This window comes from Diachasmimorpha longicaudata, chromosome 5, assembly GCF_034640455.1.
Source record: "Diachasmimorpha longicaudata isolate KC_UGA_2023 chromosome 5, iyDiaLong2, whole genome shotgun sequence".
NCBI classification, from domain to species: Eukaryota; Metazoa; Arthropoda; class Insecta; order Hymenoptera; family Braconidae; genus Diachasmimorpha; species Diachasmimorpha longicaudata.
This window is the reverse complement of record NC_087229.1, coordinates 3,729,916-3,742,134: the sequence shown is the minus strand read 5'-3', so window position 1 is coordinate 3,742,134 and position 12,219 is coordinate 3,729,916. Positions and strand designations below refer to the sequence as shown.

The window sequence follows — 12,219 nt, the reverse complement described above, 5'->3', positions numbered from 1 at the left end:
GCACAGTCATCTAGCACCAATAGTTCCTAAAATGGCCGTAATGCTCTCCCATTTCCCGCCACTTTATCGCCACTAGCTTAGAAGTCCTCTGTTTTTTTCTGTAGCCAGATAGTTAAGTTTTTGCCGAACTGGATGTGTCCATTCCGTAATTGCACATAAGAGGAAATTCGCCAGAAAACTCGAGATTCGTTGAAAAGTTCAAGTGAAGTGTTTCTGTTAATTGGAATGATCGAAGGATTGGATGTTACACACATTTGGCCGGATTTGTCCTTCAGTACTCGAAGCATCATGAGGACTTATCCAAACACTGATTCCAAAAAATATATTTCGGGCAGTTGGGGCCCGTTAATTTCACTCTACCATGCATGTCACGCGATGCACATCGAGCACCAGGTACGTAACAATACGCCGATAGGGTTGCAAAAAGTAAAGAGTTGGGGGGGGATGGGATATGCCAAGAGTTCGATATCTCGTGTTGCTCGAACCCTCGTTTTGGATATGTTGGCTAAAGGCAGGAGTAATTAACGTTAACGTGGTAAATAAGTGGAAAGTGGGAGGTAAAGATCTACAAAACATGAATGTTTGACGTGGACGAATGATACGGGGGCTGAGAGGGGGAGGGGGGGGCAGGGGTCAAGGACGGTGTTATCCGATATTCCTGGGTGACTATTATCCTAATCGCTGGGTTAATTTGATGTTGGCGCTGGAGGATGGGAATGAAATGTGTCTCCAATCTTAGAAAAACACCAGCAGAACAACATTTCGCTGGGGATAAATTAGACTGAAAAAATGGGATATAGATATTGTCGTACGGGTACTAGAAAAAATCACAGTTCTCCTGCCGGGATAAAATCTGATGCAATTGAGGTAGAATTTCTCGGCAGTCTTGGTAAAACTCCCAGGAGGGGATTTTTGACGACGCTGTTTCGGTGTCACACTCGTAACTCATGCTATAAAAAATATCTAAACTTTATTCTGAAGTACATTAACATTATTTTTTATATATTCCCTGTGCGTCAGCGAATCCGGTGTGAACAAATCACTGAAAATTTGTGACGATTTCTGGGTCATTTTGACTGAAGGACAAAAATTTGGTCTGTGATTCCGTAAACTCCCTAATTTTTCTTGTTTTTTTTGGCCACTAATTGTTCCAAATAGTTTATTTTTATATAGTCCAAGTATTCTGATCACAGTACATCCTCAGATGAATTTTATTCCGATTTAAGCAGTTTCTCCCGATGCCGTATCAATCGATCACGAGACTGATTGCATCATTCGTCGTTGAGAAAATTCATTTTTAAACCAATATTGAAAAGGAGAAAAATATTCTCGTCGAAGCAATTCACTAACTCACAGAATTCCATAAAAAAATAGTCAATTTGTTGGAATAGAATTTATCGACTAGTAAAAACTGCTTTCAATTTGTTTACGTGAAAAAAAAAATTGTTCTCGAATTCCTTCTGGGAACATTTCCAATGATCACGACGAAGATTCCATTTTTAATAAAAATATTGAATAACAAATACACCAATTGATTAATTCAGCCTTAACAATAATAAATAATTCATTTCGTTCCGTTCAGAATTATCAACACTCCAAAAAATTGTTAAAAGTGTCACTCGGCCCCACCACGCTTCGGTAATAAAAAAATATTTACTACTTTTATATTATTATTATTTTTCAGTTGATATAGCCAAACATTCACGCTGCCCCGTGCTTTTGGGAGATCCTCGGGACAGTTTATCGTCGGCGCTCGCTCTCAACGGATCAATCTCGGCCTCGGCGTCGACGGTTTATGAGAGAATAAGGTAGTAGGCTTTCATTGATAAATACCTCGTGTTTACGCTCATTCGTGCCTCCACCGGTGGTCATTCTGCACAACATTCGTGCGACTGAAATTATATATTATTTTTTCTCTTGTCGGTGAGTAATGATAGAAATACTCCGGTTAATGACGCGCTTCAATCACGTCAGGCGAGTGTAACGCACATTTCAGCTGATTAAATGGCAAGTGACGGTGAACATTCGCGACGGGAATGGTGTGAAAAGTTACAAAGGGTGAGAGTATCGTCTCACACTTTCCGGAAGGCTGCGCGATCGCTCATTGATCTGTGAAAAGAGAAATTAAAGAAAAAAAAAAGTAAACAGTTTCTCCACTCATCGCTGCACTGATTTGACCCAACCCCCCCTGGACACTGAGGGTTAACTTCTTGGGAGTCACTCGGATGAGATTAAATTCTTGTTGACGAGGTGACACTGCCAAGAGCCAGTTTTTATCGTTTATTTATTTTTTTTCGATACGATTGCATAGACAGTTTTCCCTCCGCACGAGACATTCCAACGAAGAGAGACTTCGACGGTGAGTGATGAAATAAACAGATATTTGTATTTAATTCCGAGCTTCACAGATTTTCTTTTCACTTTTTGTGAAGTTTTGTTGCCTGAGACAGTCTGGAATTCCTGGAATTGTTCCTCAAACAGGCGGATTATCGTGTAAATTAGCTGTTGATTTTTCAAACGTCTTTGTTTTTTAATTCTTGTGATATTACTTACATTTTCTGTGTGGAGATCGATTTTTTGTAAAAAGTCTAGGCCATGAAAAAATTTAACGGGAATTTTATCGGCAAAGAGGGGTTTCTTATTGAATTGCTACGAGAATTTTACAGATTCTCCGGAATTTCACTAGAACTTTCGATAAACTCTGTGAGCCGGAAAGTTTTTCACAGCCGGTGAATTGTAAATCTCCAGTACTTTTATTAGAATTTTTACATGCTGTGAGTCTTTTTGTATTTTTTAATATTTTGAATTATCTTTTTGGGTCACCAAACAGCTCTTTGAAATAAATTCGGGAAGACATTACCACGACAGTCACTTTCCTGAGCGCATTCGGAACAAAGTCGTTAAATAAAAAATGCAAAGTCAGAGCCCCTTTGACTTCTCATTGCGGAAACAGAAGCCCAATCCCATTACCGCAGATCCAATTAAATTAATCAATGACCAATCATAAACACCCCCTCAGTTCATCAATCCCAAAGAGATATATAGCCCAATGAACGGCAAATGAATTAGAAATTTCGTTGATGCGATGAGGGTGGCCTAAGTGGGTGAATCACAGCCGTAGAAATTCCTCTCCTGTTCACGACTGAACGTCACTACAACGGCATTGATGTACAAAGGGCGAGGGGTGGGGGATTGCCCATTACGACATGAGTGACTTGATTACTCCCGGCGAAATATCAAAACGTAATTCGATAATACCGCTGTCATTTCTCTTTACCCGTAGCACCACGACTGTCGGTTAAAGTTCATGGGTTACGTCTCTCATTAAGTGTTCGGTTGATGTTACCAAATGAATCCGGTTGAATTTGTTCTCTGATCTACATCAATGAAATACATATGTGTTCGAGATGTTACAAATTTGTTACAAGAGTCACAAATTTACCTTCCTAATTACAGTGAAAATAATTTTTTTCAACTTGGAACCCCATTACCACCGGCATGTTGGCATCATAACTGTACGTCGGATGTTGGGATTCATTAAAATCAAAAAAATATTTTATCTGTAATTAAAAAAATCAATTTGGTTATGTAAACCCTCTGGAAGACTCCCCTCAACCTCGATTTTCACGCACACTCCCATCGATTTTCATTTCCACGTGTTATATCGCACGACTCATGATATTTGACCAGTAATTTCTTGTGGTGATTTCTCTCCGTTGTATAATCTCCCCAACCCCTTGTACAACCCCCTGTATAATCTCTTGTACAACCTTTTTTCTCTACAACTAACCCTTCAGTAACTATTAACCGAAGGGTTCATTTAGATGAACATGCAATAGCTCAACTTCCCTTCAAATTTCCTACAATCCAACTTTGCCCCCAAATTACGGAAAAAATACGTCATTTTTATTGAAATATTTCCCTCCCCGTAACAACAGAATTAACAAATGTTCATGTGCCATCTTCAATGTCTGTTTTCGCTGCATAAATTATATCAGTCGGTATCTGTATGCATGTTGATCTGCATCAGTGCGTGTGACATGCTCTGAGAAGTTACCGTTGGAGGGGGGTGCGGGAGGGTGGAGGAGGAGGAGATACACAGACCATATCAGATGGGCGATGCACAGCCCTGGCTGTTTGCCCATATTAAATCTACTCGCTTCATTCACGTGTAGCAACCTTCAAATTTCAATAATCGATTTCTGTCGCTTGATGTCGCGAAAACCACATGCAGGCCTCATGCATCAAAGGGTCATCGATGTGTCAATTCTCCCTCACCCCTCCCTCCCCTCTCTCCATGCCATAAGAGATTTTTTTTTTCATTAACAAAGATTTTAAAGTGAATTTTTTTCCCTCTCTCGTAAATTTTTTTTCTCCCCGAAGAGCAAAAAGAAAACAATTGTGTTCATCGTGGTTGGCATCGATTCGTCGTCAATGAATGCACATTTAGTGGCTGGCATGCACTCGAATGAATAAAACGGGCGGGGCGGGAGAGGGGGGGAGGGTAGGGAAGTAGGGGATAAATGGAGAAAAAATACAAATGAAACAGTAGTTGAAAAAAAAAAAACGGCAGTCATCGATCCGTCTCTTATTCAATCGTGCGAGACGTCGGGGCACGTGGGCTCGTGCCAAATATACTTTTTACAGGCATAAACATAAAAAAGGATGATCTCAGCGGGTTTCCTTGTTCTTCTTTTATTGCTAAAATGACATTGAAATGAATATTGTACATGTAACAGTGGATTTTATCGCGAATAACGGTGGCTAAAGGTTTTTGGAGTTGGTTTTGGGTCCTCTAATTGTCCGGGGAGGTTGAGAACCACTGCACTGCTATCGCAAAGGTTGGAATAAGCCAAAAAAAATTGTGACTCTTATTGGGAGGACTAATTGAGTAAATAAAATAATTCACTTGATATAGAGTTCATGGATTGACACACGTTCGTGGAAAAAACCTAATCTCTCTCAGTTATTATCTTTTTCATGTAAATTCAGGGCAAATTAGAGGTGGTAGTTTAATAATTGGTGGTTCCATGTCTGTATTGTTGTCACAGAACTGACTCAATGCGTCCGTTCAACATGTGACATTTAAATACACAACAATTTCAACCCATACAAAGCTGATGCAATCAATCTCATCACAATATGATGGAACGATAGCTAATACTCAACACAGATCAAACGAGAGTACCACTGCATGTACTCAGATTGTTAACAGAAACGAATACAGTGAAACATTTTAATATAAGGCACCCACAAAAAGACAATAGAACTCCATATACATGTGTGTATATTATTCAGCGCATATACATTGAAAATATCAACATATGGGGATGGATACAAATGTAGCAAACAAAATCTATTCAACCGTATACCTTCTGGCAATAAAAAAATAATCAGTATGGAGAAAACTCTGGCCGGATACACAAGCACTTATAATGTACTCGAATGTGCTTCCGTGTAAATCAAATAATATGTTCAAATAAATTCAAGTTAAACGAGTGAAAAAACAAATAATCAAGTGGTTGTAAGAAAAAAATAAAATGTTGAGCTGATGTTTTGTGTTTGTTAAGTACAGAAGTGTCACGATAGTTCATTATACTCGTGAAACTCTTCAAGCAATAATTGCTGGTGTCAAAATTATAAGTATTAACTGAACATGAACTTCGAACATTCATTACCACGGCCGAACTGAAGCTGCGAGATTAAATGAAAATTTTCAGAATTTCTTGGGAAAAACTCGGGTGAAAATGTCTCAAAATATAATTGGCAAACGCTCTACAATCAAATAATTATCCGCACCACTAACCACATATTGATTATTTAATGGTATTGTTGTAAAATGAGAAATGTCTAGAGCGATTTCGTGTTAGGAAAATTTTTCGTGAGGACATTTTATCTGGAAGAAATTTTTTCCCGGAAAATACCGTTCGGAAATTTCCTCCTGGGGATAAATTATGCCATTACCTTCTTGGATGAACCTCATCTTTATCTTCCGGGCTGGAATTGCATCTAATAGTCACGTTATTCACGCGGAAATATGCCTTGTCTTTGTCGTGACAATTATCATCTCGAGTCTCGTTTTGAAATTCCAATGAACGTGTAATTGAAAGTTTATTCGCAACAATGATATAATGATGAAAGTAAGTGAACTGGGAGGGGAGTTTATTCGTTTACCATTGGTACTCATCGTTAATTGTTTCTGGCAATATTCAACGAATTTTCGTAACTTCATCCACTTCCTTTGTAGCAACGAGCATCAACGGCAGTTGCACTTGGTTTCAAACGAAACAGCAGGTATTATACGTATTTCAAAATAATTAAATTGCTCCAGTATAAACTCTCGTAACCGACGTACCTCGAGTGTTTTATCAGGGCAATATTGCCGACTGGTGAATGAGGGAAGTAATTAAACGAGCGATTGCTAATTCAATATTTGCGGTGAAGAAAAATATAAATTTGAAATGTCTCTCTGGGTTATAAAGTTACGAGGGCCAGAATATATAAACATTTTTTCCGGTGTACTACATAAATACAAAATCAAATTTGAATATGAACTCAACTTCACGTCTTTTAAATCTATTTCTTCTAAGGAAATAAATTCTTAAAAATCGATGATTGTTTTCGAATTGTCAATTTGTAGAAAAGATCAGATACAATATTTTTTTTAATTAAAAAAAGTGTCACGATATCCGAACAAAAACAATCATCTGCTTCAAAAAAACCTCAGTCCAAAAATAAATTACAAAACTATAATGCCAATACGAAATGGAGTTGCCATATAGGGGCCATCGCCGGACTATTGCTTTTATCCACTCGACTGACTACTCTTTCAAGTTATATCTTTCCCCGTCTACTCCTTTCTCTGTATATCGTAATCGAAGTAAAGCGGAGCACTCAACTCCATCCATCCGCCATCTCCTCTGGTATTACGCTGACGAAAAAAAAAAAAAATCTATGTATCACGGTGGGTGGCTATATGATACAACCGGGCGCATCATTTCTCGTTGTAAGCAGTGAGAGCCGCACCCACGCAGAATAAACCAGACCTGGGGCACACGTCGCAGCCCTCGCGGGACCGGAGCACCCGCAGAATCTCCCTCTCCCACCCCCCACTAACTCTCATTCTGACTTCCGTCACCCCTCACCTTTTCACTCTTCACTTCCCACCCGATTTTATGTGCGGCAAGCACTCACTCGTGTCCGCTATTATTCCAATCGTCATCGGTATTTGGGCATTTGGTAATTGCGAGTCTCATTCAGCTACGGAAGTTCTCAATTTAGGAAATCGTTTCAACAGGTGGGATGATTTTTTTTATCTTGAGTGTTAAATTAATTTTTTTTTCGTGAATGAGTGTTGTGTTTCAGACGATTCATCTTCTTTGCAATTAAAGAAATTTATTGCAAAGTGAAATAATGAAATTAGACTAATTAGGTGTAAAAAGAAATTTATTTTTAATTCCTGTTGACTACAAACATTAATATCAAAATACTAATATTATTTATGTATCAAATTCACTGCATATAATATTTTCAATCAAGTCAAAGAAAATGAACCGTCTAAAGAACAAAAGAGACTAAATTCCCTTCAAATATTTCAACAACAAATCTCTCCATACCGATGGATAAAAAAAGTGAAAATTGCAAGTAGATAAATTTAAAGTAAACCGATTTTCCAAATGGAATGTCACTCAAAACCAAAAAAAACCCTTAAAAATTTCCATTACCAGTTTAAAAGCTACCCCCAACCTCCAAAAAACAAATACTTTTGATTTCGCGTAGTCCACTTAGTCCTAAAAACTGTTTGTTCATTTGCACTAGTCCACAGTAAACAAAACTCCACCGATAGTGGGAGGTAAATCCAAACGGTTGAAAAAACAAGTATCATGGATTCACCGGGTAATTTCAAACGAGCCCGTTGATACCCCAGGATGACTGGGAACCAGGCGAAACGGGGAAAGGGAAGGGATTGCATGGATTTTCCTATTCGCTGCTGCAGCAGCTTCCGCTGGCCTCATTGACATTCAGAAAGTGTACTCGTTCCTCTCTGCCATTTCTACAACTTGTCGTCGCGTCTCGATCGCCCAGGGCTCCTCTCTCGCTCCTCCTACGCCGCCCGGTTGTAACTCTTTATTTCTTCGGAGGCAATCACTAACTGAAATTCCCCATCTACCTCCCCCACACCCTCCTCCGAGGCTCCTTATGCCTCTCAGTTAATTCGAAGATACATAGAGGGGGGGGGGGAGTGATGGGAGACGACCTAATTGGGCGATTGTCGATGGCGCGTGCGCATTCAATTTGATTTTTTCATTATTTTTTCTTTCGCCTATTTTTTAGTCATCTTTTGTTTTCCCCTAGGCTTTTGAAAGCACAATGCATCATCCAACAGTGTGTACACTCGTGATATACGCGACTTATCGCTGAACAGTATCTCCTCTGTGCCCAGAGTGCTTCAAAGTACAAAAGCCCATGTGTTGTTTTTTTTCCTCTCTCTCTCTCTCACTCTTGAAAAAATCATGAGAAAATGAAATAAACAACTTTGCGGTGATGCAGGAGGGGAGGATGATAATGATAAACAATTCTCGTTCCAATTCAGGTAAATATGAAAATATGAATTTCCCCCGGGGATGCGCCGTGAAACGATGATAATAGACGCTGCGGGAGACAGACAGGAAATTTCCGATTCTACTGTGGAGAGGTTGACTACTTGTTTTTTTTTCATGTCTTCAGAGTGGAGAGGGGATTATTACGAGCGAAGGGAAAATAATAATTGATGTATTGAGAACAGGGGGTGGGACGGTACGATGAGATAAGGCTATTGTTAATTAGGTGAGGTTTTTTTGGGAGGGACTTGGCGGAAATGAATATCTCGTGGCTTTTCGATTGGAATTTGTTGGTCTGTTCAGTTGACTAATTCAATTCTTTCGTTTCTTTCTTTTCAATTTAACATTCTTTCAATCAACGTACGTAGTTTATTGAAAACTAATGTTTAAATTCTGAGGGATTAATTTTCAATCATTTCTCAAAATTATTTCCTGTCTCTCAATGACTCTGGGCTTTCCCCATTAGTTTTTTAAAAAATCAACAATTTTATTAAATCGTCTTCCAGATTTTTCCAGCTCCTTCTGGCTGAAAAATTCTGGTGCAAATTTCCCGCCGTTTTTTTCACTCTCGAGACGTCATTGACAATAGTAATTGTTAATTACTCCCGTTTTCCGCTCTCATAAATGTTCGGTTTGCTGACGTTGTAGAGGGGACTCAAGTCCACAACATCATTGACCTCCTTTATTTCGAAAATTAATTAAGAGGGGAAAAAATTGTAAATTGAAAGTAATGGAGTATTGGATGCAGAGATTGGAGGGAGCTGGTAACCCAGGATAATTGGTTATGGAAGTGGATGATACCGAGATTCAGGAAAGGTTGACTGGCTTTAATAAGGACTGCAGCGGGGTTTAGATCACGAAAGAGGACGTGATACAGGAGTATGCTATAATAGTGCGGTTGGAGGAGCCAACCAGGGGTATTGCGCCTCAACGATGGTCTCTATGGGGAGCTTGGGGGATGCACCAAGTGGGCCAAACCTCTGAATCTGCTACGTCATCAGCGGCACAACGTTGAGAGTATGGATATAGAACAACCAGAAGGGGGGGGGGTAAAATCGAGGGTGCTTAGCACGCGAGTTCGCGAGCCCCTGAGACGTTGGAAGGCCATTTCATAAGCTATTAATTTTATCCTACCACCTCCCCTCCTCTCTTTCACTCACCCACTCTCATCCCGTCACTTCTCGGCGACCTTGAATTTAATTCTGAGGAAGAACAATGCATGGAGATAATCATTTTTTTGCAGTCTAGTTAATTTTAATTGGCGGAACTGTTTGAAAAGACGAGAGCGACAGGCGGGGGAGGGGAGAAAAGTGGGACAGGTCGATTGAAGTGCCTCGGAAATTTGTGTTTTTACTACTTGGTCACTCAACCCGAGGGAATCGTAGAAATTGACGGAGTGAGGGAATTTATTTGTGTTATGCTCGTTGACTCGAGTGATTTCTCTTGAAATTTCAGGTTCGAGGTGTTTGACGAAATAACAGGAACACGGTAGGAATCTCGTAGGGTTTTTTTCGTACTGTTTAACAATGAAATTACAATTTAACGTACTGGATGAAATATGAAGTGAACAATGAATTTCACATTGCAAAGGTTCGGTTAAAATACATCAAATTTCAGGAATAATTTTTGGTTTTACATTTTCTCCTATGGGATGTGATTGAGGTAAAGGTCGGACAGGTTTATGGAAATTTGCCAATTTTATTTGTTATTGGAAATGTTTGGTTGAAGTAAATCGACTGCCCGCAGTAATTTGAGCATTTATATTCTCCGGTAGGAGCAGATTGATTTGAAAATGGAAGAGATCGACGGGAATGTCAAAAATGTCTATTTTCCCGAGTCGGTCACTCAATCCCGTGGATCTTCGAAATTGTTGGAGCAAGCGACTTTATTTCTATCATACTCTTCCACTCGAGTGATTTCCTCCGTAATCCCATACTCAAAGCATTTGACGAAATAACAGAGAATCGATAAGTATCCAATAGTGTTCCTGTAGTATTATTTAACAATGGAATTCACTCCGGGGAATGGGCTTTCATCCGTTGGACAAATAAAAAAGAGTTCGTTATCTCGGTTGCTGGCTTGGTTTTGTCGAGACGCACAATCCAATGAACGGGAGGGTCTGCTTATCGGAAAATTGAAGATAGGAGAGAGGAAATTCATGCCATTACCGGTGCATAGACAAGGATTTCACACGTCTCACCTCAGTTAGAGGTTTCTCTTTCTCTTTTTAGACGATTGATAAACGTCCTTCGGCCCATTCTCTCCCATCGCGAAGCTGGTGCAACTGTTCTATTTTACATTGCGTCATTCTCGGCTCTTCGGTCGCCATCTTCTCTCATTTTTTTCCCCTCGGTTTTACGGTTGCAGAGATTCACTTTTGAGAAAGACAGAATGAGCAAAAAAAAATTCAAAGGGGAAAAATTGGAGGAAAAAAAATAACTGAGGAGAATAGACGGTGCGACGATGCTGATAGTGGGTAGCGGTGTGCCCGGGGGGTGTTTGAATCGAATATACTGGGCGTATTGAGGTGGGCGTACGGAGGGTGCGGGTGAATGGTCGAATGGACAGCAGCGAACATTTTTTCCGAGTTCGGGTGTATCTGGTAGCTCGTCACCACGATGAATATCGGCGATTGGGTAGTGATAAAGAACAATTGAACATTGGTAACAATTGGAAATTGAATTTTCGAAACAGCTGAAGTGATAAACAAAAATGTAAAAATTACTGGGGTGTGTTTGGGGTTTACATCATTCGCTGTACCGAGCTCATCCGCAATGTAAATACCGCGAGTATTTCGTCGTGAAAGTTCTTTATTGAAAATATTTTTTAATATTTTTTCTCTGAAATGTATTCACGTAATTAGTGAAATGGAACGGATGTTTGACGTCATGAATTTCCAGATAAAAAGGGATGAAAACGAATTATAGACGGTTCGGAATCTTATTGTTCATTCGGTAGAAACCGGGTGATGTGAGTAGAGAAAAATACGGAAATAATGATTAATTTTTTTTTATGTTTGCAAATACGGAGTGGCGATACCGCCATTTTTAAATACCATCCTGGCATGAACCCCGTGAGAATCATTATCAAGCGCCAGCTGGAGAATTTTTTTTTCAATAAAATACCGAAGAGTTTCACTGAAAAATGCTGTGGACGTACAAAAATCTTAATTGATTATTAAAATTACTGCAGTATAAGAGGTATTTACATCATTTAGTCGTTCGTGTTCATCCGCGCAGTGAAATCCCCACCTATTCCCCCCTAGAATTTACTTTATCCGTCGAGATGGATCGCAGCGTTTTATTCACATTATTTATCAATATTTTCTCTTTAAAAAATATATATATTCCCGGGACCGTTGGATTGAGAAAATGCTTACATAAATCCGTGCTCCTCGATATTCAATCAGAACGATACCTCGAAATCCCCAGACATGTGAAAGATTTGGGTCGAGCTATCAATGCTACATTGAAATTCGTCCATTTGACGTTAGACCATGTGAGTGAGTGGTTTAAGGGTTGGAAATGGATGAGTGGAGGGTGATTGCCTACTCGTGTGGTCAGTGATAAATCTCAGCCAGATTGCCGACGAGGAGAAATTGGAGATCCCCGATCTCTAG

At 39.5% G+C, this 12,219-nt stretch overlaps 1 protein-coding gene across 7 annotated transcripts in view; it reads left to right on the top strand.

Annotated features, from left to right (window-relative positions):
- Positions 1–249: 249 nt before the first annotated feature.
- LOC135162302 (octopamine receptor Oamb) overlaps positions 250–12,219 on the top strand; it is a 37,563-nt gene continuing 25,593 nt past the window's right edge. For 5 of the 7 annotated variants that reach the window (XM_064120615.1, XM_064120605.1, XM_064120609.1 and 2 more), the window contains exons 1-2: positions 250–393; positions 1,685–2,359. The gene's annotated coding sequence lies outside the window, so the exon portion shown is untranslated. The remainder of the gene's footprint in view (positions 394–1,684; positions 2,360–12,219) is intronic. The other 2 variants (XM_064120616.1, XM_064120610.1) reach the window with 1 other exon arrangement.